Here is a 25,412-nt window from a genome sequence, read left to right on the forward strand (position 1 = left end):
GCAGGATCTGATTGTTTTGTTGAGTCAGAAGGTGTGGAATTTGAGGCAAAATCCATGGTGGGCCTTGAGCTAAGTTCTTTAAGATTGGGTACCAGTGCTGGCATGGCCAGTCTGGAGCAATCAGGATCATCTGTGGTTTTTCTTGTCTGGCTTTTAGGAGTACCTTTGAAAGGACAGGCAGTGGTGGGAATGCATAAACTTTTAGGCTTTTCCAGCTGAACGAGAGAGCATCCACTTTCCATGCTTGTGTGTGATAAGTCCTTGTGCAGAATTTTTGTAGTTGGCAATTCAGTGGGGAGGAAAAAAGATCTATGTCTGGGCATCCCCATTTTTGCGGTACCATGCTGAAGATTTGTGGATTCAATTTCCATTTGTGAGGGTCCATGATATTTCTGCTTAGATCGTCTGCCAGAGTATTTTTCTTTCCTGGCAGGAATTGTGCTTGCAGATGAACTTGATACGTTAGAGCTGTGTTCCACAAGGTCATGGCTTGCCTGCATAGGGGATAAGAATGAGTGCCCCCTTGCTTGTTTATGTACCACATTACTGTGGTGTTGTCTGTCTTTAATAATAATTGTCCTGGATGCAGAAGGTCCTTGAAAGCTGTTAGGGCATTTTGAACAGCCAACATCTCTTTTTGATTGATGTGAAGATGCATCTGGTCTGTGATCCACTTGCCCTGAATGCATTTTACTGACATGTGTGCTCCCCAGGCGTAATCCGAAGCATCTGTTGTTAGAGACTGCCTGGCTGAGGGTAGGGTAAAAGGCTGACCCTTGTTTAGGTGACATGCCTGTGCCCACCATCGAAACTCCTGTTGTAGGCAGGGAATCATTGGTATTACTGCTTCTAAACTGTGAGAGTGTTGGGTCCAAACACTTTTTAGGTACCATTGTAATTTTCTCATATGCAGTCTGGCATATGGTATTAGTAGTATGCAGGATGCCATGAATCCCAGGGCCTGCAGAATTTTTCTTGCAGGGAGATGGGACTTTTTTGCCAGTAATTGAAAATATTGAGTTAGTTAAACTTGTTTGTCTGGCGTGAGATAAGCCATCTGAGCCGTTGTATTTAAGTTGGCACCCAGGAATATAATCTGTTGTGAGGGCACTAGTTTTGACTTATTTTCATTTACTGTGTATCCTAGAGAAATTAGCAACCTTTTTACAAATGCCAGTTGCTGTAGAAGAATGTCCTTTGACTCTGCTTGAATGAGGCAGTCGTCCAGGTATGGATATATTTGAATTCCTTTTTGTCTGCAAAATGCAATTACTGGTGCCAGGCACTTTGTAAAGACCCTGGGCGCAGTAGATAAGCCAAAGGGCAGTGCAGAGAATTGGTAGTGCATTGTACCAGCTTTGAATCTGAGGTATCTTATGCAATTTTGTCTGATAGGGACATGCAGGTATGCCTCTTTGAGGTCCAGAGTAACAAGACAAGCCTTCTTGCCCAGCATGGGTAGAAGCTGCTGTAATGTCAACATTTTGAATTTCGGAATATCCAGGTAAGTATTTAGAATTGAACGGTCTAGTATGGGACTCCATGCCTTGTCCTTTCTGGGGACCAGGAAGAGTCTTGAGTAAATTCCTTGTCCTTGTTCCTGTTGTGGTACTTTTTGAATAGCTCTCATGTCCATGAGAGCTGAAATTTGTTTTTGTGGCAGGTCTGGCATTCCTTTTAGCCTTGGTAAAGTATGAAAGTGGAACCTGTAACCTTGAGACACAATATTCAGAACCTATTTGTCTTGGGTGACTGTTTGCCAGTTTTGAGAAAAAAGTGCTAGTTTTCCCCCTAAGGGGGCTTCCAAAAGGGAAGTGCTTGGTGTACAAAGGGGGAAGTCATTGGGACTGTTTCCTGTAAGGTTGAGACTTGTCCTCACCTCCTTTTGGGGTTGAGGTGCCCCACTGTCATTGTCTGTTAGAGCCTTGGGGTTGAGATCTGCCTCTTGGGCACTGGAAAGGACCAATTCTTTGTTGGCCAATTTCTGATAAATCGAGGTGGCTGTACCTGGAAGAAATCCTTGACTGTTTGCATAGATTTAGCTTTATCCTCCATTTTCTTTAACACCTCTTCTGCCTTAACACCAAACAAGGTATCATGCTGTAAAGGAGCATCCAATAATTTTGCCTTAACATGATCAAGTAAACTCTGTTCTTTTAACCAAGCATGTCTTCAAATCACAGAACCTGTAACTGCGGCTCTACAAGAGGCCTCTAAAGAATCAAAACCACATTGCAGAATATGTTCTCCCAGCTGTTCAACTGCATGCAATAAATCCTGCATTTCTTTACAGTCAGGAGCTTTTGAGCTTGCAAGCATTTTCTGTTTTAACTGACCCATTAAATATTGTTGGTACTTAAGCATGTGAAACTGGCAATTTAAAGCCCTTACTGCTAAAGTTGCAGAAGTGTAAACTTTCTTCCCCCATCTATCCAAAGCTCTGGAATCTCTGTCAGAGGGTACTGGATTTTTTGCAATGGAAGCCTTAACCCCTTTTGGACCCTGGGAAATAGTTTCGGGATCAGCATAAGGGTTTTTATAAAGAAACTTGTGAGAGTCAGGGACTCTATAATACCTATCTGGCTTGGCTGGTGCAGGGGGCAAAGAATCAGGAGATAAGCTGGATTCAGAGAACACATCATCCACAATGTCTAGCACAGGTGGAATAGCCAGGGGCCTGTGTTCAGGCAATAAAAGGAAATCCCTGAGGCTTTTCTTGGATTCTGAATAATCCTGACTTTTCCAATGGAAATGCTCCCTCATGGTATGTAAAGTTTCCCTAAAAGAATAATCCACAGGAGGAGAGGCTGAAGGGATAGATTCTTCAGCATTAGAGTCCTCATAGGGGGGTAGAGAGTATCCCTGGTCTGAAGAGGAAATGGAAACCTGATCAGAGGAATCATAGTCTGTATCCTGCCTAGGCCTTTTCTCAGGAGGGGGATGGGAATTCCTGATTAGAGTAATGAGGTCTTCGGCCATTTTAAGCATCTGTTTCTCAGGCATGGATAACTGTCCAGGAGAATGCAGTACTTGCTTCTTTGTCTTTAATGGTACTTCTGTCTTGGCTGTTGCTTTAATGGTAAGTTGTGAAGGTCTGAAAACACCCTCAGAAGCCGATGCCTGCACAGCGGCTCTGGACCCATCTGAGGGATTAGTTTCCGTAGGCCCAATACCTTGAGTTTCCAGAGGCCTAGTTGTCTCCACGTGGGAGTCGGAGGCGGCCTGTGGCTCTGAGGTAGCGGGTGTCAGGGGCTGCGAAAGCGCCTCACTGAGAACCGGCGACTGGCCTAGAAGAGGTTTCATCGGTTTTGGACCTCAGATGCCTGTCTTTATCCTTGTCTTTGCATTTTTTCGGAATTGCGGTCGTCGGTTGATCCGACGGCATAGTATAATTGAACCTTTGGCCAAAGTAGTGCAAAGCAAAATCAAAATGTCTTTTTATAGTGTGTTTGTTAAATCTAGCACAAAACTGACAACTAGTGACGTCATGATCACGGCCTAAGCATGGAATACAGTAAGAGTGGAAGTCCTTATGAGGTATTTGCTTCCCAACTTTTTCTGACATCGGTCTGAGGCAAGAAAAAAGTTTCCCCAACGGGGTACTTAGCTTTATAAGACTTTGGATCTGAAATGCGACTTCGAAAATCTCAGGAGTCAGACGACCGGCACTTGCGAACTGCTTCTGCTTCGGCACCACGCGGCAAGAAAGACTGGAGAAAATGGCGTCGGATGCATCTTATATACCCCTGGCGTACTGACGTCAGGGAAGAAGCAACAGCAACTGACGCCGGACCAAGACTTTGGAACTCTGGCCGACTGCGGGACTGCCTGACGGCAGGATAACCCAAGTGTAATGACTGCAGCACTGTAACACGATGAACGTCTGGACAGTTCAAGGAAGCTAGCACAAGTTCAGATATGAAAAGAATAATAGAATGTGTTATCTATTTAGTACAGGGCTAACAGTCAAACAACAGACTTGCACATTTTTGTAGTGTTTTAAAAATAAAAATTAAGCTAGGATTATCTTTCCAGTTGGATTAAGGAAGGGACGATTTAAAAAAAAATGCATCATGACTTGCTACAGGATTGCAAACACTAAGACACTCCAAGTGGCGTGATGGAAGAAACTATTGCAGGTACCAAGAAGACAACTGACAGGGACAAGAAATACCTTCTCTTTAACACAGATGACTGGTACTGAAGGTGAGCAGTTGTTGGCAGGCATCACATGTAGCATAAGCTAAGTGGTCTTGGTAGACTTTACCTGCTATCAACTTCAGGCTTCTAAGAATCTCTGCATCTTTTCCTGGCTTCTCTATCAGCAGACAATATTGTTTGCTCAATCAGGTAGGTAAAACTGCAGCTGAGATTTGTACAAAATAATGTGGCTAAAAACAGCAATTTTAATTTACACAAAATAACAAGCACTGTCACTCACTATAAATGGAAACTTTAATGTGTATTTATATTTATACCTGATTATTTATCCTTTCTTTGTGGAAAATACACTAAATATAATAACACCACTTCAAGAGTGTCCTGGAATCACTGGTTTAGTCAAGGGATGTTTTCAGGGTCATAGTGACAGCAGGTGGTGAGGGAAATCTCCAAGAGATCTGTGAGACTATAATATCAAAACAAAGACTATGTTTATTAACGGATCATAGTCAATATCGTAAATAACAAAGGTTAGGACTTAAAAAGTACAATTTCCACATCTGATGATGGCACAATGTTTTACAGGGTAGATGGATATGTTTCAGAGAAAGATAATAAAGATGGCACTGAAAATAAACCACACATCAAATATGTATTATGTGGATGATAGGAAATTAGCTGGAAAATTAAGATGCACAAGTGTCTTACAGATAGGAACACAGTGTAGCAATTTCTGTTTTCCTAGCAAAAAGGATGTTATAAGACTCAATGGCACGGCAGATGGATGTAAGCAATTCAATTAAAACCATAGCAAACATGGGAATAATTTCCTCACAGTAGGACTGGTGAAAATATAACAGTCAGTCAGAGGAAGAACTGACAGATGATATAATCACATGGAACATATAAAAGAGAATTATGGAGATCAAAAATAGGACACAAGAAAAAAAATTTGTAAACTGAGAATGACCTACTGGATAAACTAGAAACTCTTAATGACAGAAGAGGTTATATGTTCGTATTGTCTGTTTAGGATTATTTTAAAGGTAACATGACTTTTAATACCTCTGAATATCCACAGCACCTGAAAGAGACATTTAATGTGGATCAGCACTAAAACAGCTTCTGGGGATACAAGATGCAAATATTAAAATGCCTGTTCACATTTCTGAATTTTATAATCAGTTGTAATACGTCAGTAAGTATATCTGTTTAAGTATTTACTCTCTACCAGCCTACCAGGTATCCGAGGCCTTTGCTTAAGCACACAATGTAATATATCAGCATCTTGCAGTTTCTTCCTTTATGACTTCTAATGATCAGAATATGATATTTCATGCTACAGGATCTTGAAGTAAAGAACACTGATTCTATTAATAATTACATTTTTAACCTCTTCTTTCCTTGTTGAAATGTTATTCTGAGCAATAGTACCTCAAATATGAAAAACTGCACAAATCTCACATTAATTTTATAACATTATTAAAAGGCTCTCTCAGAGGACATATGAAAGAGAAAATAGTTGCCATCTGTTCAAACATCACACGCCTACATCTGATGTCATATCACACCTGCACAGATAGAACCTTAATACAATATGGCCATACCTTACTGTTTAATTACCCAGAGTCACATATCAACACTACATACCTTGTAACAAAAGTGTAACCACAGCCTTTGCACTGTTATCGCAAAACAAACAAAGGGTCTGTTAAACTGATACAAAAATGTTTGAACTTCAATCTACTTACAGTGAGCCTTGCCAGAGCAAAATTAACTAACTGTCAAAATGTCATCTTAAACAACTGAAAAGGACATTTTCATGTCTTCATCCAAAGTCATGAATTTAAGGGTGGTTCTGACCCCAGCTCTCTTTTCACAATTCTTCAGACATTCAAAAATAGACACATGTCTGTGTGTTTCATGCCACCCTAATCACAAGTTAAGTATTCAGTCTTGGCACAAATAGGAGACTGTGATTATTATAAATCACAGTGTCAAATGCAAACTAGTAAGTATCAATAACAAATAAGAAACCCTTACATGAAGGGGATTTCCACTGCTTTGGGACAACACCATTAAAAAAACCTCTCCAATGCACTAGGTGGCAACTTGGGCCTCCTGAGTGGTTCTGGGTTTAACCTGCATCCATACTTTGTAGTGCAGAACTTAAAATAAAAACTCTTTCCCTGAATACAGACTTTTATTTAAAATTCCACGTATCTTGAAAGTTACTGTTATTATCCAGAGACAGTGGTTTTAGAATATTCAGTTGAGCAATTCCCACATTAATGTACATAATCAACATTATGTTTTTGCTGCTTTCTAATCAGTGACAAGCAAATTGCAGCACAGACTGTCAAACCACAGCAAAGTATAGCTACTGCAAATGTCTACTTTTGTTACCAAAACTAATGTTAAAACTGTAAAATTATAAGGTCAGGTCAATAAAGAGCAGTATATATTTCTGTGACGTTTCTATCCAGACTTCAGGTTTGTAACTATAAATCTCACAACAGTTTACCTGACTGGTTTTGTATTAATAGTTAATCTAAGTAAACTTTTATAAAAAAGAATGTATTCTCTTTAATACAGATAGCTAAGTTAATGAGCATTCATACAATTAAGTCCCTTATATCACAGTTAATCAAAAGGAACACAATATGTAGGTCATTGAACATATTAATTACACTAACTTAAAAAGTTTCACATGGCAGGCTAGAATAGCATGAAATGCTATACCACTTAGTCTGTTGGCCACATGCATCCAGGAGGAACTGGAGACAGGCTAGCACGTCCTGTTAAGGATGAATGTACTAATAAACATGTCTGGAAAAGGGTTTTCAGACATTTTTAGACAAGAAGTCATGCCAAGTAGGTAATGACCCAGTCAAGCTACAAACATAAATACAATATTCCAATTCATCTGTCTCTCCACTGTCTAATATATCAAGTGTAAGTGTCCTGAAATATAACCTGCATCTATACAAGATATATTTTTTTCAAGACTGGCCAACTATAAAGTATCATACTGGGTTATGAAGATAAAGCCAGTTGAGAACACTACTGCAGAAACTCTGTGGGTGAGTTTAAAAGCATTTTGAAATGGAGACAACTAATATGAACATCTGTAATATTGCTCAGTTATTACAAGCTTTACTTAACTGCAAAAAACGTTCTACCATTATAGTACAAGTAGATCAATAATCCCAATAAGTATCTGTTTTGCTGAACCAGGACAGACATTGAACATCACCACTGGTTTTCTCTGGTAGCTGGTCAGTACTGAGTAAACCTATTTCCTTTATTACTCACTTCTGGCTCATTTTTTAAAGAACAGTTGCATTAGTCCATTATGTGGAATTAAAATTTGGATTCTTGCAGAGTTATGGAGGAGTTCAAAACAAAATAGTGGGAAAATGTCATGTAAATTGGTCTGCACTATACCCACTAATCCAACAAATTCCCACTAACAGTAGCAAAACAGCAAACCTTCCACAGGTCTGTGACACTATCATAATCATACGCTGGCACTCCCACCATATTTAATACACAATGGTCCCAAAATGAGAAAATGAGATTAGTGAAGTCTAGGTAAAGACAGAGAAGAGGAGTTAATCAGCAGATTACACAATACAATGTTCACTAACTATATACTTTCCAACTGCTATGTGTAAATGGTATACTGATGTGCAGTATGGGTCGTGTCATTAGTTAACATTTAACCTCCACGGCTAAAAAGTATTCTTAAATGGAGATAGACTCAAAAATGGCTTATAAACATTTAATGAGTACAACTGTTCCACACTTCCATCCAATAAAGCTTGTGAGTCACACCCAGTTCCTACAGCAATGGTGTAAACAGCCTCCACCATTTACAGAGTTTACAGTGCAATTAGGGAATGAAAGTAGATTGATTACCGGACCTTTTTGGGACTGTGAGAAACGGATCACACACACACACACACACACACACACACACACACACACACACACACACCTTTGAACAATTTAGACTCACTATTCCACATACTGCATATCTTTGGGAAGTGAAAAGAAAGTGAAGTATCCGAAGAAATCCCATGCAAACACAGGGTGGGGGGACATGCAGACTATGCATAGAAGGCACCTCAGCTGAGAATCCAACCAAAAAACTTCTTCCTGTGAGGAGACGATATTGCTCATTGTGCCACCCATCATATACTTACTTGAGAGAGACATTTCAGACTGTAGCTCAGACATCTGAGTAGCCAGCAGTCCTGTTTGCAGTTATGCAGAATTAACTAATAGTACAGTGATGCAAGAATAGATTTGTTAAATGCTTACTACCTAACTGAAAAGTGCAGTTTCATGTGCACACACCCCTCTACGAGCCATTTCATTTTCCTAATTCCTAAACGTGAAAAGAGATTGTTTGCAGACCTCATTTATAAAACAAAGTAAATCAGTATTGAAGAAATTATGAAGCCCTGGAAGAAAAGCTAAAGGTACATAACTTTTCAGGGACAAGTTAGGACAGGTATGTTACCTTTGCCGAATTTTAGATGCAGCTGTTCATACCTGAGAATCTATCTACAGGTTAGTAACTCATAAAAGGCTAAATGACAACAATTAAAAACTTCACAGAGTATTCCGGAATCTGACTAATGAGACACTGCATGTAAATTGTACCTTGCAGCATACCACTCAGCCTTCTAACACAAGAATTAGCAGCCAAAAATAATGTGGTGGGGACAAAGGCTCAAAGATAGGTACAGATTTTAAAAAGGTGCTCTTACAAGTTGTTAGAACAAGAGTCTTTGCATCCTCTGTATGATATAAAGTCCGAAACTCAAATACCTGTCATTATTTAGTGACTTCAATTTTCATTGATTTTTATGAGGGAGAAACCAAAAATATGAAACAAAAATATTGATATTCTGTGTAATTCTGGACAGTTAAGAGGTATGCCTTACAGGTCCTTCTGCAATTTTCTCCTGGGGTTGTTAGTCTAGTAATCACCTATGAAACTATGAACCTATGTCATATGGCAAACCCAGAACTAATAAATACGAAAAAGCGAAAAGCCACCAGCTGGAATAAAATGAATTTATTTTACTTAAACAAACTATAAATGCACAAACGTTCAAAAACAAATATAAAATAGAGTAAAAGTAAGCACTTTTGTTTAATTAATATTAAACTTCCTCCGATACTACCTTTTATAAACTTTCCTAAATTCAAACAGAACCACATGACTCATAACTAAAGGAAACCCAGAACTAAAGGAAGATTATCTTGCCTCCATATACTCATCTTGTATTCTGTGCAGACAGCTGGGACAGTACCTTGATGCAGTATCAATATATTCCATGAAGAAAGAATAGATAACACAACTTTCATGTAGCTAGTGTTGTAGGAGCAAAATAATTTTGACAAGGACGAATGAAACAACAATGATCATTTGAATTTATTTCATCAACAACTTAAGGGAGTTGTGAAAGCAGTACGTCCATGTTTTTTAAAAGAACTTTTGACTGAATCGGTTCAGTATTAACAAAACAGTAGAAACACCGAGGTGTAAGAATTTGATCTAGAAATACCATAAACACTGATTTGCAATCAGTCGTGAGAGGGGGGTGGGATATATTATTCACTTCCAGTACTCAACTAATTACTTTGAGGTAAACATTTCATTATTATATTTACTGTAACAGTACATTGCATCCTTTCCTCATCAGTGCATCTTCATCCATCATTATTCCATACCGAAGCTATGGTTATAGCTAAAATTGTGTGCAGCACACTGCTGCATACACACGTTAACAAAAAAAAATATATACAAATATGAACAACTGGAAACCAGGGTAAATGCCCTAAAGATGCAAAAGGCAGAGGTATAGCATCCATTTGCACCTCTGATAACCCAAATTATGGAATGGACTTTGGCTGTTGGTAGGATCAAACAGAGGAATGGAGCAAAGTAGCCAATGACCAGCTTTGTTATCCTAAGGGGAGGGCTTGAGGAAGCTCAAGGCTTGTGTAACAAGTGGAGTTAAAGAGCAGCCTCACAAGTAATCAACTCAAATTACAGGGTGGAGACAGCGACATCTCTGACATCAGGTTATTAACCCTGCCCCTAAGCTAAGAGCCATAACTGTCTACCATGAAGATGATGATGGCTCCCAACCCTACACACGCAACTCCTTGATGGATCCTTCACACCTTGGGGCTACAACTGAGTTATCATTGAGATGAATACACAAAAAGACACACAGTTTCCCCCATGTCTCTGTTATACAGTACTTACTGCACCATCAGTACTGCCATTTGAGGAAATGAGCTAACTCGATCTTTTGATGGTGTTCACTTTTTCCTCACATAGTAGTCACTTGGCTGCATAAATCGGGAGCTACTGTGAAGGGTGAGATGTACAGAGAAGTTAAAATGTTAGCATATATATTTCACATTAATAGGCTTTCATTAACTGGATGGATTCCTGAGTGTTTCTCAGTATCTATCTGATGATTTACTTTCTGCCAAATATCATCAGAGCAGAAATGTAGATAGTTCTGTTCTTTGTGGAAAGTTCTAAAATGGAATTTGGAACTTATGCCTAATATGGAAAGTCATCAACAAGGAGACAGGAGATCTCAGTTTGCAAAATTAATGCTGTAAGTTCATTTTTAATTGCTCAGTAGTTCTAAATTTTTTTACAAAAATGTTGATTTTAGTCAGAAAAGGCATAAAAATTGTACAATTCTGTTGTTTGTGGAGATAGGACCTTGATTTCCTAGTGTCTTACAAATGTGTCTTTGTTTGCAATAAAGGAGATTGCTATTCTCTGCTCAACTATGTTGTGTGAAATAGTAATGTTAATAAAGCAACTGTGCAGGATCCACCCAGGTTAAATGCGAACCATAGTCCTTCTGATAGAGCACAATACACAAGCCAAAGAGAAGCCCTTAATAGTACTAAAAAGCACTTAAAAGCACTAAGAAATTCTTCAGGTATTCACTCAAATGTCTTTTCAGACCACAAGTTCTTTCAAACAGTTCCTTCCAGTAAATCCAATTGCGTAGTAAACAGTAACTTTTATTCACTCAAGTAAAGTGGTAGCTTTTCGCTATGTAGAGTTTACAAAGCATAATGAATCCACTCACAAAGCTCGTATATATATACGTATAAGCACCTCCTTATTACATTTAATTAGACAATAAAACAATAAATCAATTAGCTTAACCTCAGTTTTTAAAGGAATATTCAAATTTCAAGTACCTTAATAGCTTAAAATACTGTTCAAATAAAAAACATATATCATGCATGTGAATTAATTAAGATATAGTATAGAATAATATACAATAATAAACTTTATATTAAAAAATAAATATGAATTGTTAAAAACATGTACTAAAAATCTATTCAATATTTAATAATTAATATTTAATATTTAATACCCTCCCTTTTAAAGTAGGTTTCTAATTATCCAGCCTGTTTCTATTTGTTCAGCGATTACGTACATCTCCCTCTTTGATTAGGTATGTTGGTTTGCATGATCATAAACGAATGTGTAGGCCGTCCTTAAGAACATGTTTAGAGTGCATTAACCTCAGATTTAATTCTAATTTGATAAACATGTTCCCTTATTCTATTTTTTAACTTCCTGTCTGTTTTACCCACATAGAACACACTGCATTCTATGCAGGTGGCCAAATACACTAAATGTTCTGAATTACAAGACCCAGTAACATTAAACAGATTATCACTACTAATGTATACTGACTGGTTCGGAAGCATAGTAGTCTATGTAAATTCTGTTTATTTTTATATGCAAACTGAGGATGCTCACCCACTAGCTCCTTAATACCAGGATCAGTAGTTAAAATATCCCAGTGTCTACTAAACACATCTTTAATTATTTTTATATCTCGAGTACAAAATAAAGCCACTTTCTGCTGCTTGCCTTCATTTTCACTCTCTACTTTGTGTTGATCTATATAAAAACTCCTACCTCTATCTGAAAAATAAGGACATGCTTTATTTTCCTTTCTTGGTACAAAACATTCGTTGACTTCTGTATGTTTATAATTACGTGCTAACAGCCTTCCATTCAAAATTTTCAACTCAGCCTCATAGTTACTCTGTAGGGGGTTCAACCTAGAAGCTCTAATGGCTTGTCCTTTAATAATATTGGTGAAAATATGCTGTGGGTGCATACTATTTCTATGTAACAATGTATTTTTATAACAGTTTTTCCTATGTACCCCAGTATTAAAGTTCCCATTTTCTAAACGCTGTGCTATATTGTCCTTAGAGCTGACCATGGTAAATTTTAAAAATGAAGTGGACAAATTAATTTCTCCATGAAAGCTATTTAAATCTTCAGCTGAACCATTCCAAAGAAAAAATAAATCATCTACAAACATTTCAGAATGAAAAAGTTTTTGTTCTTCCCACAATGCCATTACTAGATCCTTTTGTAAGTACAAGCGTTCTTCAAACAAAAAAACATTATTTTCCAAAACCAATTGAAGAAATAAACAGATAAGATCTCTACGATGCACTGGGAAATCAGAATGTCTATCCAAGTAAGTTCCAATACTACTAATTCCTGCTTCATTAGGTATACTTGTAAATAATGAATTAACATCCATGGTTACCATAGTAATTGAATCAACATCCTGTAAGTTCATCATCTCAGCATAAAAGTCTAATAGAAACTGTTTAGAATCCTTAATATGAAAACACTTGTGCTCACTATAGGCCGCAGCATCTTCTCAATAAACACTGATAAAGGTTCTGACCCACCCTTGACCTGAGACAATTGGTCTCATGGGGGCAAATGAATCTTTGGATTACTGGAATAGTTGGTGTGTCAGTAAATAAAAAGTTATACATATTTAAATCAATAATTTCTTTCTCATATAACTGATCCAAAACATTATGTACTTTTAAAATGTGCTCTTGAGCTTTAATTATAGGCATCAATTTATAACGGTTTATGTTATTCAACATCTCAAACATACTCTCATTATATATTCCCCTATCCATTATAACTATAGGGCCACCTTTATCTGCCGGTCTAATAGATATATTTCTGTCATTCCTCAACTCCTGCAATGCTTTAAACTGTCTTGGTGTTAAATTATGCTTCTTAATGTTAACTTGAGTAACATCTTTTGTTTTAAAAAAATCCTTCTCAACAATTTTACTAAACGTATCCAACAAGGGATGTAAAACAGGTACATAAGTACTAGGTCTCTTAAAATGTCCCTCTGTTGTCCTTGTTTCATTATTTGCATATAATATTTTTAGTTGTACATTTCTAACAAATAGTTTGACATCAATGACTGTTTCAGTGACATTAATTATTTTAGATGGATGGGTCACAGAACCTTTATCAGTGTTTATTGAGAAGATGCTGAGGCCTATAGTGAGCACAAATGTTTAGATTCTAAACAGTTTCTATTAGACTTTTATGCTGAGATGATGAACTTACAGGATGTTGATTCAATTACTATGGTAACCATGGATGTTAATTCATTATTTACAAGTATACCTAATGAAGCAGGAATTAGTAGTATTGGAACTTACTTGGATAGACATTAGAGATCTTATCTGTTTATTTCTTCAATTGGTTTTGGAAAATAATGTTTATATGGCGGGATTATGGCAATTTCTTGTGCCAATAGCTACGCCAACACAATATAACTAGGCGATGTGAAAAAAGAACTTTTTACCATGCTGGGTAGGAAAAAAAAACTAAAAATAAAATACATTGTTATAATAATAGTATACCCACAGCATATTTCAGTCTTATTGTATGTAAACAGAACAGGAGTTAAAAAAAAAGAATAAGGGAACACTCTCACATGTTCTTCTAAGGGGCCCCTACATTCTTTTAAGTTTATGATAAGGGGGAGATAAAATGAACTGAACAAATAGAAACAGGCTGGATGAATTGGATTACATGCACATAATCCTGGACTCATGAAAAAAAATCCTTAAAAACCTACTTTAAAAGGGAGGGTATTAAAATTAATTCATATATATGATATAAAAAAAAATATACATTCTTTTTTTAAATTGTAAGCATATGTAGTTTTTATTTGAAGTATTTTAAGCTATTAAGGTACTTGAAATTTGATTAAGTGATTTATTGTTGAATTGTTTAAAGAACTTGTGGTCTGAAAAAAAAAGATTGAGACTGATGAGCTCTGATTTTGAAGTGCTTTTAAGTGCTTTTGAGTACTTTTAAGGGCTTCTCTTTGGCTTGTGTATTGTGCTCTATCAGAAGGCATCGCCTGGGGATCCTGCACAGTTGGTTTATTAACATATCTATGTTGTGTGAAAGTTATTGGGTACCTTAACAGTTTAATGCCATGTCTAATTGGATTCCTGAGCCACTTGTGAGCTGCTGCATTAGCAATTGCCACTGGGCCCAAATGTCACAGGTTTTCTGTCAAGCAAGTTTCTGATGTCTCTCTGATGATCTCAGCAGAGTTTCAGGTTTCTACAGGTAAGCTTTACTAATAATTTACCCACTAGTCTTGACTGCATATCAGCAGGTAAACTGCATGCATCTGAGAAATTTGATTTATGTGTGATCAACCATTATTTCATTGTGTGTTAGCATGGGTCTATTCGATAAATACAAGGACAGATTGTCCTTGTCACAAGGACCGAGTGTCCTTCACAAAAGAATGGTGTATTGTTCAGAGACGTGAGAATGAGTTTTAAACAAATACAAAGAAAAGCAACAGGGAGGCTTCCATCATTGGAAAAGACAGTCAGTTATAATTACAGTTGCATATTGATCCCTTTGGTATGAGAGTGAATTAACTACGGCACTATCTGAAGTGTGTGGACTGTTGGAAATGATAAAAGTGAAGAATAACGTTACCAATCTTCCCAGTCCTTCAGTGAAAATGTTTGTGCAGTAATGTTCCAAGTCTGGGGAATGTAGATGTAAATTTTACTGGATTGGAAGGAATGGATGAATCAGATACCAGTAAATAAGGTAAGAACAGTAATTTAAACCTTTTAATTAGAAGCATGGTAATTTTTTTTCTGATTTGGGTTTGCTTTAGAATACTGTTTTAAGTCCTGGTACATTGTTTAATGCCAACACCTCAGTGGGTCCCAGCAATTGCAAATGTGACATTTTCAGAACTGAAAAACTTATTTTAAGACTCAAGACTTGGCAATATGAAATTTATCATTTACAACAATGCATTAAAAAGGAACAGATGTCTTTTGGCCTTAAAGTATATAAGTTCCCAAATGATGTGGATCTAAAAGACAAATTACATGGGGACTTAGTTAAATTATTTAACTACACAGGGGTGGCTATGATGAAACTACCAGAGGAAAGTAGTCTTACTACAGGAAGAGGTTTGCTCATTAAATGATTCCATTATAAAGAATGAGTTCTTGACACAATATAGTTTACTGTACTACAGTATAAGTGCCAGAGTGAACAGGCTGATCTTTACTATTATTAATAACAAGAGTAAAAAGATGGCAAGAGATACTGAGGCTTATCGGACAGGATCAGCATATTTACTGACTTGAACAAATGGCGTTTTTAGGAACATCTTCAGCAAACAAGTTGGCAATAATTCAAATTTTTTTCATATAAATTCAAATTATGCCAACACCTTGCAAAAGAATAACAGTGAACAAAGGCAGGCTCCATTACTGAATAATGAGCAACCTCCCATTCTTTCTCCAGCCTTTTTGTGTTAAATTCCCCAAGGTTGCCAAGGACTTCATGGTGGCCTTCCAATTGGAAGGGATGAGGAAAGGAAGAGGGAAAAAAGAGGAACTGATTGGAACTAATGATATTATAAATTTAAGTAATGTGACATTAAATAATGATCAGAAATCAGTTCTGTCCACAGAGCTTTCTTTTATTCCTGCACCGACAGCTAAATTGACCAAAGTCTTGATTGATTTAAAACTGTATATAAGACAATTGAACTTAATTTTTTTTCTACATGACATATCCCATTTTCAGAAGAAGAAAGATATTACAGTGACAAGCACTTTTAACCCCACTCTCCACAGAACATTAAATGTTTTTCATAATATCTGTGAAGAAAATTAAACAAGAAATTAGTCTCTAAGCCAAAGTTTTTTTTAATTTATCTTCTGATGAAAAAATGGATCTAAAACAGCTGTCAGACAACAGGGAAATTCGTATCAAGAGATCTGATAAGGGTGGAGCTGTGGTAATCATGAACACTTGTGATTATGTGAAGGCTATCACAGAATTTCTCATAGATGACTCCTGTTATGAAGAGAATAGAGTTACAACTATTCATAGGAAGTTTTCTTACAGTGACACAATCTTATTTGATCTATTAAGCCAAGGGGAAATAGACTGTGACCTGTATACATTTTTAAAAGTTGACCATCCGAAAATGGCCAGTTTTTTTCTGGCATCCTCAAAATTCATAAAAACAGAGAGAAGCCACCATTTAGACCTGTTGTAGCATCACTACAAGATGGAGACTATTTCTATATTTTTGGACTAGCAACTCAACCCAGTGGTTCAAAACTCTGAGTTTTATTTGAAAGCCACCTTCTTGAATTGCTAAGTGATGTTAAACATTGTCACACAAACCGTTTTTTGGTTTCCATCAACATGGTATCTTTATATACAAATATAGCAATACAGTTCAGACAATATTTATCTAATTTTACTACTTTTGAAAATGAATTAATCAATACTGTTTGTGTACTTTTAGAGGTTGTATTAGATAATAATGTTTTTTACATTTTAGAGAAAGAACTTTAAGCAAAAATCAGGAGTAACTATGGGAGCCAGGGTAGCTCCTATTTTTGCTAATATTGGGTTGGCATGATAGGAACAGAATTTTTTTAAACCTCAGTTTGTATAACTGTTATTTTTTTACAAGTGTGTTATTGACAATTTGATTATTTTCTGGAGATGAACAAAAGATGATTTTTTTTCGGTTATTTAATGATTTAAATGCAAGCACTTCCTTTTTAAGATTCCCAGTTAGTGACACTTGGAATGGCATTAACATTTTAGATATTTCGATTTCACTCAATGAAAACAGTGGCAAGCTAATAACTAAGATCTTTAGGAAAGACACTTTTGTTAATACATGCTTACAAAAGTCAAAATCTGTTGCATATAAAAAGGGATGTAATAAAGGTCAGTTCATTAGAATCAGTAGGCTAACCAGTGAAGATCAGACTTTTTTCCTTGAAGTTGAATATTTAAAGACACTTTTCTAAAACAGAGGTTATGACGATAGCTTGCTTTAAGACATCATTCAAGAAGTTAATACATGAAGACAAACTAACGCTATACTAATTCTAAATAAAATACATGAAGTAGTTCCAAACGTTGATGCTTATGCACCAATTTTAAGATATGGAGGTTTGTTCCCACTTCCCATCACTTTGGATTTGTCCCGGGTTAGAAATATCTTGAAAGACAACTGGAAAATAATACTTGGTAATAGTGAAATGGCCAACATTGTAGGAATACAACCTACATTTGCTTACTAAAAGAGCAAAAATGTCAGAACTTTTTTAGACTAATCTAGTGCTTCATCTTTAGCATCTACGTCTAACTGAGGTACATTTAAATCCAGAAAGTGTAAATACTGTAGATATAGTTACAATTCCTCAAGTATATACTTAGAATCTGGCATTAAAGTCATTACAGCAAGAGACAGATTTAATTGCAAGCCTTGTAGAGTTGTGTATCTTGCTATGTGTAATTCATGCTCTTGTTTTTATACAGGGAAAACCATTATGAAGTTAGCTGAAAGAATGTTCGAACACATTACAGCAATTAAAAATAAAGACGTTTAACAACTCCCTAGCTAAACACAGTATTTGCACTGACTTCAAAAAGTTTTCATTTTTTGTTATAGACAAGGTTAATATGGGCAATTTTGCAGGGAATGTCAATGTACTTTTAGAGTGCTGGGAAGCCAAATTTATTAGATTAGCAGCAGGCAAGAAGCCTGCACTAGCACAAAAATTATGATTAGGATAGATTTACATTAAACATGTTTATTTCTTTATTTGTATATTTATTGTGATTTACGAAATAGCTTTAGAATGCTTTGTAATGTACTATATTTTTAATTCAGCTGCACGTTTAATTGCCTTTCATCAGAGACTGGTTATTTAAACTGGGTTCCTATTACATTGCCAAACGTTTAGGTTGTTGAACGCCTAAACTTCGACACATAAATGTCGAATGCTCAAAACCACGACCAGCCAACTATGCAAAAATTTTCCCAGGGAAAGAGATTGCTTGGCTGTCATTGGGGATTTGTTCTTTTCCCCAATGTACAGCAATCTCAGAGTTGGTATATTTAGTTAAGGGGGTGTGGGAGGCACAGCCCTCCACATTGGGGGTGTGTGGGTACTGAAGCACCCCACTTGATTAAGGTGTTGGCCAGGCGAATATTTTCATGGGGAAAAAATTAAGAGTAATTGGCTAGTCTCAATTTTGACCGTTTAACATTTAGGTGTCGATAACGTTCGACAACCTAAGTGTTTGACGTTCTAATATAGATCCATTTTAACCATGTGATACCATTGGCTCAAATTTTAAATAGTGTTACTTTTTGATACTAAGTATTTCTGAAGAAGTTCTTGTAGATTAAATGACGAAGGCACTAAAAAGTTCAACAGAGCATCCGGTGTGTGTTCATTTAGTAGAATATTGTGGCTTGTTGTTAAAGTTTTTATAACGGGCACCAGTACAAGTGGTTTAAAAGAACCACAGTATAGGACCCCTGGCAGCTATATGTTTACTAAATATAGAAGAGACAGATGTAAGTTATTTGGTAAAATGGTCTGAGCTCCCTAAAAATGATAGTACTTCACAGTTCCTGGAAAAACATACTTTAGCTAAGAAAATTTTTAGAAAACTGAAAAAAAAAATAAACTGAAATAGAAAGACAATAAGATACCAGCCTCTTGTTGGTCAGCTTTTAATGACTGGCAAGAAGAAGCCAAAAAATAAGGAATCTGTAGTTGGAAGTTTAAAATTCAGCTCAGCTAAATTAAAGTCACAGTTGCAGGCAGCTAACAGAACAGTAAATTTGTTAAAAAATGCACAGATTTAAAATCTTATTCCTGGGTTATGCATCCATTAAGACAATTAGAAAAATTATCAGTCATACAGCCAGAATCATCAATGACTGGTCTCTATAGCCTTGGGCCCCTTTGCCTTATGGCCCACCAGTCTCTCATGAAGCTGACAATTCTCCCTCCTTGAGAGGGCAGGTGGAGGTAAATGCTGCAGAAGCAACTACTACTTCCCCCAGATATAGCCCAAGTCACTTACAGCACTTCTAATTGTCCTTCTGAGTCGGTTTATACCACCAGATTCCATTAACAGCGACACTCAGTATCCACCAGAACACTATCAAGATCAAAAATGTTAATGCAAATAGGTAATAAAGGAAAACAATTGTTTCATAAACACAAATATGGAGCTAATGCTAACCATATGTGAAAGTTATAAAGATTTCCTAATGAAAGTTCTCTATCAAAATCTAACTCTTTGAAAAAGATCATGCACATTATTATCCAGTTTCCAATTATTATAGATGTAGAAAAGTATCAGTGGACATCCCCTGCCAAAGAAAAAATATAGAGGAAATTCTAATTCTTCCACTGATTTTCTTACCAAAAGTACCAAATTCAGTAACTACAGATAGCAAGACTGAACCTACCATACGTTTAGTATGACCATGGACTGCAGTGGATTTTCAAACCATTGTAGATTCTCTCTCACCCATTCAAACACATTTGGCAAAATACACAAAAATCTTAGAAGGACATGTACAATTGCAAAACCCTATTATTGAAGACATGAGAGCAGTAATAAAAGCCTCTACCACCTGATATTTTTAGAAAGATATGAGAAAAATCAGACACAAGGGCATGGAAGGGTACAAAGAAATTGTGGGGAAATGGCAGATTATCATTTTTCCAAAAGAAACCTTCTGGACAACATCAGCAAAATTATTATCCTCCTACTTCACCACAATCGTCGCAAGGTGAACTAAATTTAAATGCTTGTTTTAATTGTGGTCAGACTGGGCGGTGGAGGAATGAATGTTCATTGTCTGGACAGCAAGTGGGTTTGTAGATGTTCAAGTACCATACCACTCTGAAAGAAACCCTCCTGTGTGGAATACTGTTTGGCATCCAACAGTTTGTCAACACAACCATTAGGATAGTCATAATCAGGAACCACAGTTATTACCCTTGGTATCAATTGACCAGGGCAGTCCTTTTGTCAGTGTTACAGTACAGAATTCATCTTTTCCATTTCTCATCATTTCAGGACCTTACAGATCTATGATTATTTTTCAAATGCTGAATACCTTTCACTTTCCGAACACACAATTCAGAGTGTGGGCACTGTGGAGTTCTTAAAACTATCCAGAAATTAAACCTGTTCCTATTCACATTGGTCCACCAACAGGATTAGTATGCTTTTATTGTAGGAAATTCTGCCCCTTTAAATCTGTTAGGTAGAAATGTATTGTGTAAATTGAGATGTACTGTTTACTGTACGCCAGAAGGTGTATTTCTAGACATTCCTAGTGAACCCTTAGGATTATATTCAAATGCCATTTGTACAGATGAAGATGCCATTTAATAACATCAGAGCAACATGTAGAAAATGCTGATAATGAGGAATTAAAAACAATCCCTCGACAGGTCTGAAATACCCATGAGAATGATGTAGGTCTCATAAAAGATGTAGAACCCGTACGTATAACATTAAAACGTTCTGAGATCCTGTCTACGGTGGTTCAGTATGCTTTGTCAGTAGAAGTGAAGAAAGGAATTCAGCCTGTTATTTCTGCCTTATTACAATAAGGTATCATTGTTACAACTCACTGTCTTTGTAATACTCCTATTTCACCAGTCAAGAAACCAGGAAAAAGTACATATCATTTGTACGAGATTTACGTGCAGTGAATGCAGTAGTAATCATATGAATATATCCAGTTATCCCTAATCCTAGAGCAATACCATGTTCTATTCCAGCAGGTGCTAAAACTTTCTCAGTGATAGATATTTCATCTGTTTTCTTCTCAATCTCTAAACAACCAGATAGCCAATACCCGTTTGTATTTACATATATAGCACAACAGTATACCAGGACTAGATTACAATAAGGATATGTTGAATCTCCCACCCTTTTCTCTAGAGAAATGAAAGAACACCTAGACAAGAATACATTTCCTTATGGGTCTAAACTAGTTCAATATGAAATAAATTAGCTTCAAAACCTTCCAATGACTGTAAGCAGGATACTATTTTTGTTTTGGCTCTGATAACAGAATTAAGATTCAGAGGTAGCAAAGACAAATTGCAGTTATGGAAGCTGCAGGTTCAGTAGTTGGAGCATCTTATTTCAGAAGGTGCTAAATGGATTTTGCTTTCAGATATTGCTGCGCTACAAACTGCACAATAGCCTTCTACATTAAAACAGTTGCAAGCTTTCTTGGGACTGACAGATTACTGTCAACAATGGATTTCTAATTATGCATAGCAAAACTTTGTTAGAACTATTAAAGAAAGATACCCCTGAATCTTTACCCTGGCAGGACTGTCATGAGCAAACTTTTGTAAAACTGAAAACACTGCTTATCCCTCCTGCACTTGTTTTGCCAGACTCTACAAAGACTTTTGTACTGCAAGAGATAGTTATAGACCTATTGCTTATTTCAGTATGGATCTTGATACTGTAGCTGTAGCCCTCTCCCACTGCCTTAGGGTGGTGGCCATGACAGCTACTTAGTTGAAATGGCAGCTGTTCTGACTCTCGGACACGAGACTTATGTGGCAGTTCCACATTTTGTAGACGTTTTGTTAATGAAGACTAAAACATAATATCTATCTGCAGCTCGATTGTCGAAATACGAATTGTCTTTACTTAATAAATGCTTCTTTACAGATTGTTCAATGTCCACCATTTAACCCTGCTTCTTTAATTCCAACAGCAGACGGAGAACCTCGTAACAGTGCAGTTGTTACTAACAATGTCCTTCCTCCTGGTTAGATTTGAAAGATGTTCCTATGTAGAATACAGATTTCTCTTCATGGGTGGCTCCTGTGTTCAAAAAGGCAATGACGAACTCATAGAAGCCTTTTTTCTGTTTGTACACAAGACAGAATTTTATCAACTGGACAATGAAATGGAACTGTGTCTGCTGGAGAAGCTGAGCTTGTAGCTATTACTGAAGTTTGTAAGATTGGCAAAGATCAATCAAGAAAAGTTTTCACAGATTCTCTTTATGCTTATGGAAGAGTTCATGATTTTGGAACACTTTGGAAAGAGCGAGGTTATTTAACATCAGCAGGAACTCTTACTAAAACTGCTGCTTTTGTTAATGACTTGTCAGATGTTGTATTATTATCAAGAGAGTAAAGTGTGCGGCTCATAAACCTGATGATTCTATTGTAAGAAAGGCTAATACTTTTGTAGATAGGGCAACAAAAGGAGCCACATTGCTTATCCTGTGTAGGCTATATTTGTGCAGCAACTGAATGAAACTAACAACAATTTTTCTTTATAACAGTTATCTTTTCAGAGGACTCAAAGAATGAGAAGGATAAGTGATGGCTGAAGCCAATCTCCAGACCTTTTGTGGCACCACACAGATGGAAGACTAGAAGCTCCACAAAATGTCTTATATTAGTTGGTAAAAGCCTACCATTTACCTTTTCATTTGGCAAAATACATTAATAAAATACATTTCCACTGACTGGTATGCCCCTCATCTTTCAGAAATTGCTTCATATTTTGTAAATACTTGTGTAGTTTGTTTAGAGCATAATCTGTCTAAATCAGTACCTGTACCTATTCAATCACTGAAAAAGCCTTGGGGACCATTTTGTTATCTGCAAGGGGATTTTACTGAGCTTCCTCAAGTGCATACATTTAGACATTCATTAGGCATTTTTTCTGGATGGAGAGGGGCGTATCACTGTGTGAAAAATGATGCTAGAACAGTAGCTAGCTAAGATACTCCTCACTGATTTATTTCTGAGATTTGGTGTTCCTTGCTGCATTCAGATCAGGGTACTCATTTTAGTAGTCAAGTAATAAAACACATTTGTAAACCTTGAATGTACGATTGCAGTTCCACTGTCCTTATAGATGGCAAGCCACAGTGAAAGTGAAAGAGCTAATCAAACTATTAAGACCTGATTAGCTAAAGTGTGTGAAGACACTGGCCTCAAATGGCCAGAAGCTTTGCCCTTAGCTTTATTTAGTATGAGAAGTGCAGTTAATACCACTAGAAAATTGTCCCCTCATGAGCAGACAACCCATGAGAATGCCTGCTACATCTCTTCCCAAGAAATTAGACTTGAAAGATTTGGATGAGTCCATACTTTTGTACTGCAAACCTCTTTACTCTGTTTTGCAGAAGTATCATAAAGCCACACTGCATGCAGTCCAGTGACCTACAATGTAGGACAGTCATGAATTAAAGCCAGGAGATTTTGTCTACATTAAAGTACATTTCCAAAGAAACTCACATAGCCGCAGATGGAAGGGGCCATACTGGATTTGCTCACAACTACTACTGACATCCATTCTGAGGGCCTCTCTACCTGGATCCATGTGTCGCATGTCAAGAAGACCCTCCCTTGTGACAAGTACTGCCAAGATTCCTTTGACAACACTCCATGTTAATGACCAGAACCAGACAAAAAAAACAGGGATATTATTGTATTCAGAAATGACAACCAGTGATGTTTTGCCATCCAGAACTACATGTGAACTGTCTGTCAGCCAGTTTAATTCCACATCTGCTATCCAGCTCAAGTCATGCCTTTTGGACAACTGCCTTATGTACACAGACCACCCTCTCCTTCTCCCAACAAGCTCAAATATATGTGAGAGATGCAACTATATAGCCAAACTGGAGGCTGAGCTCTCTCAACCCAGTACTGACGCATTCAGTCAGGAGGAGAAGGTAACCACACACACCACAAATCCAGTCTCACATAGACCTATCGCAACAGCAAACCAAACACATAAACACACAAAAACATACTCGGAGGCTCTAAATAAAAATCTGCCCAAGCAGCAGAGACCTCCAAAGCAGACATCCAAGCAACCGCTACCCCACAACAATACCCACGTATCATAGTTCACAAAGTCAATGTGCCACACAGTCACAGCCCTTATGGTTAAACAACACACCTAATACACTTGTAATAGGTGACTCTATTGTCACACATACTGACGTCCCACTCACCAGGCTGAACAAGGAGAAGGTCACTGTAAGCTGCCTGTTGGGTGCCAGGATCCACCACATAACACAAGCATTCAGGTCACTCCAAAGCAAGTACAAATATGACTCTGTCATTGTCCATGCTGGTGTGAATGGCCTGAGACGTACCTCCCTGGACTATATGAAAAGAGACATAGAGGAGCTCTCTGATCATGTAGCCCAGACTGGTATGACCCTGACCTTGAGTAGCATCTTACCTCACCAAGAATGATGCCACAGTATAAAGACAAAATAATCAATTTTAACAATTGGCTAAAGTATTGGTGTCAATCAAAAGGGATCCGGTGTCCGTCAGCCTGGGATGACATGCTCGACAAACCACGTTGCTTCACTAGGGACGGCTTGCAACTGTCACCCCTGGGCTTTCGAATACTGGCTAAGGCTCTTGCCACCCCCATAGTGCCTTTTTTAGGCAAGGCTCAATAGACAAACCCACCTCCATAGACAACACAAGGAAAAAGAAACTAAGGGTAATGCTGCTCAATGCCAGAAGTCTAAACCTCAAGATGCATGCACTCAAGGCTCTCCTCAGTATGGAAAATATCGATATCTGTCAAGTAACAGAAACCTGGTTCAAGGCTCCCGAGAGCATCCCAGCACTACCAGGTTATACCTCATACCATGCTTTTCGGCCCCAAAACTCAGACCGAACCACAGAAGGAGGGGGGAGTATCCATATTCATCAAAGATACCCACACCTCCAGGTTAGTGGCACTGCACGAAGCATCAGAGACCATCCATGTGCAACTAACAGTGGGCTAAACTGCCTTTCAGTTTGTAGCCTGCTGCAGACTACCCTCCCAAACTCAGGAACCCCACTCTGCTTTCCTGAGAACACTGGAGAATATGAAGGCCTTTCCAAACACCATTATATTGGGTGACTTCAACTACCCAAACATAGACTGGGAGCACTACTCAAGCCCCAACACCCTCACCCAATGG

Source organism: Protopterus annectens, chromosome 3.part0 (genome assembly GCF_019279795.1).
Source record: "Protopterus annectens isolate FY-2018-M chromosome 3.part0, PAN1.0, whole genome shotgun sequence".
Lineage (NCBI taxonomy): Eukaryota > Metazoa > Chordata > Ceratodontiformes > Protopteridae > Protopterus > Protopterus annectens.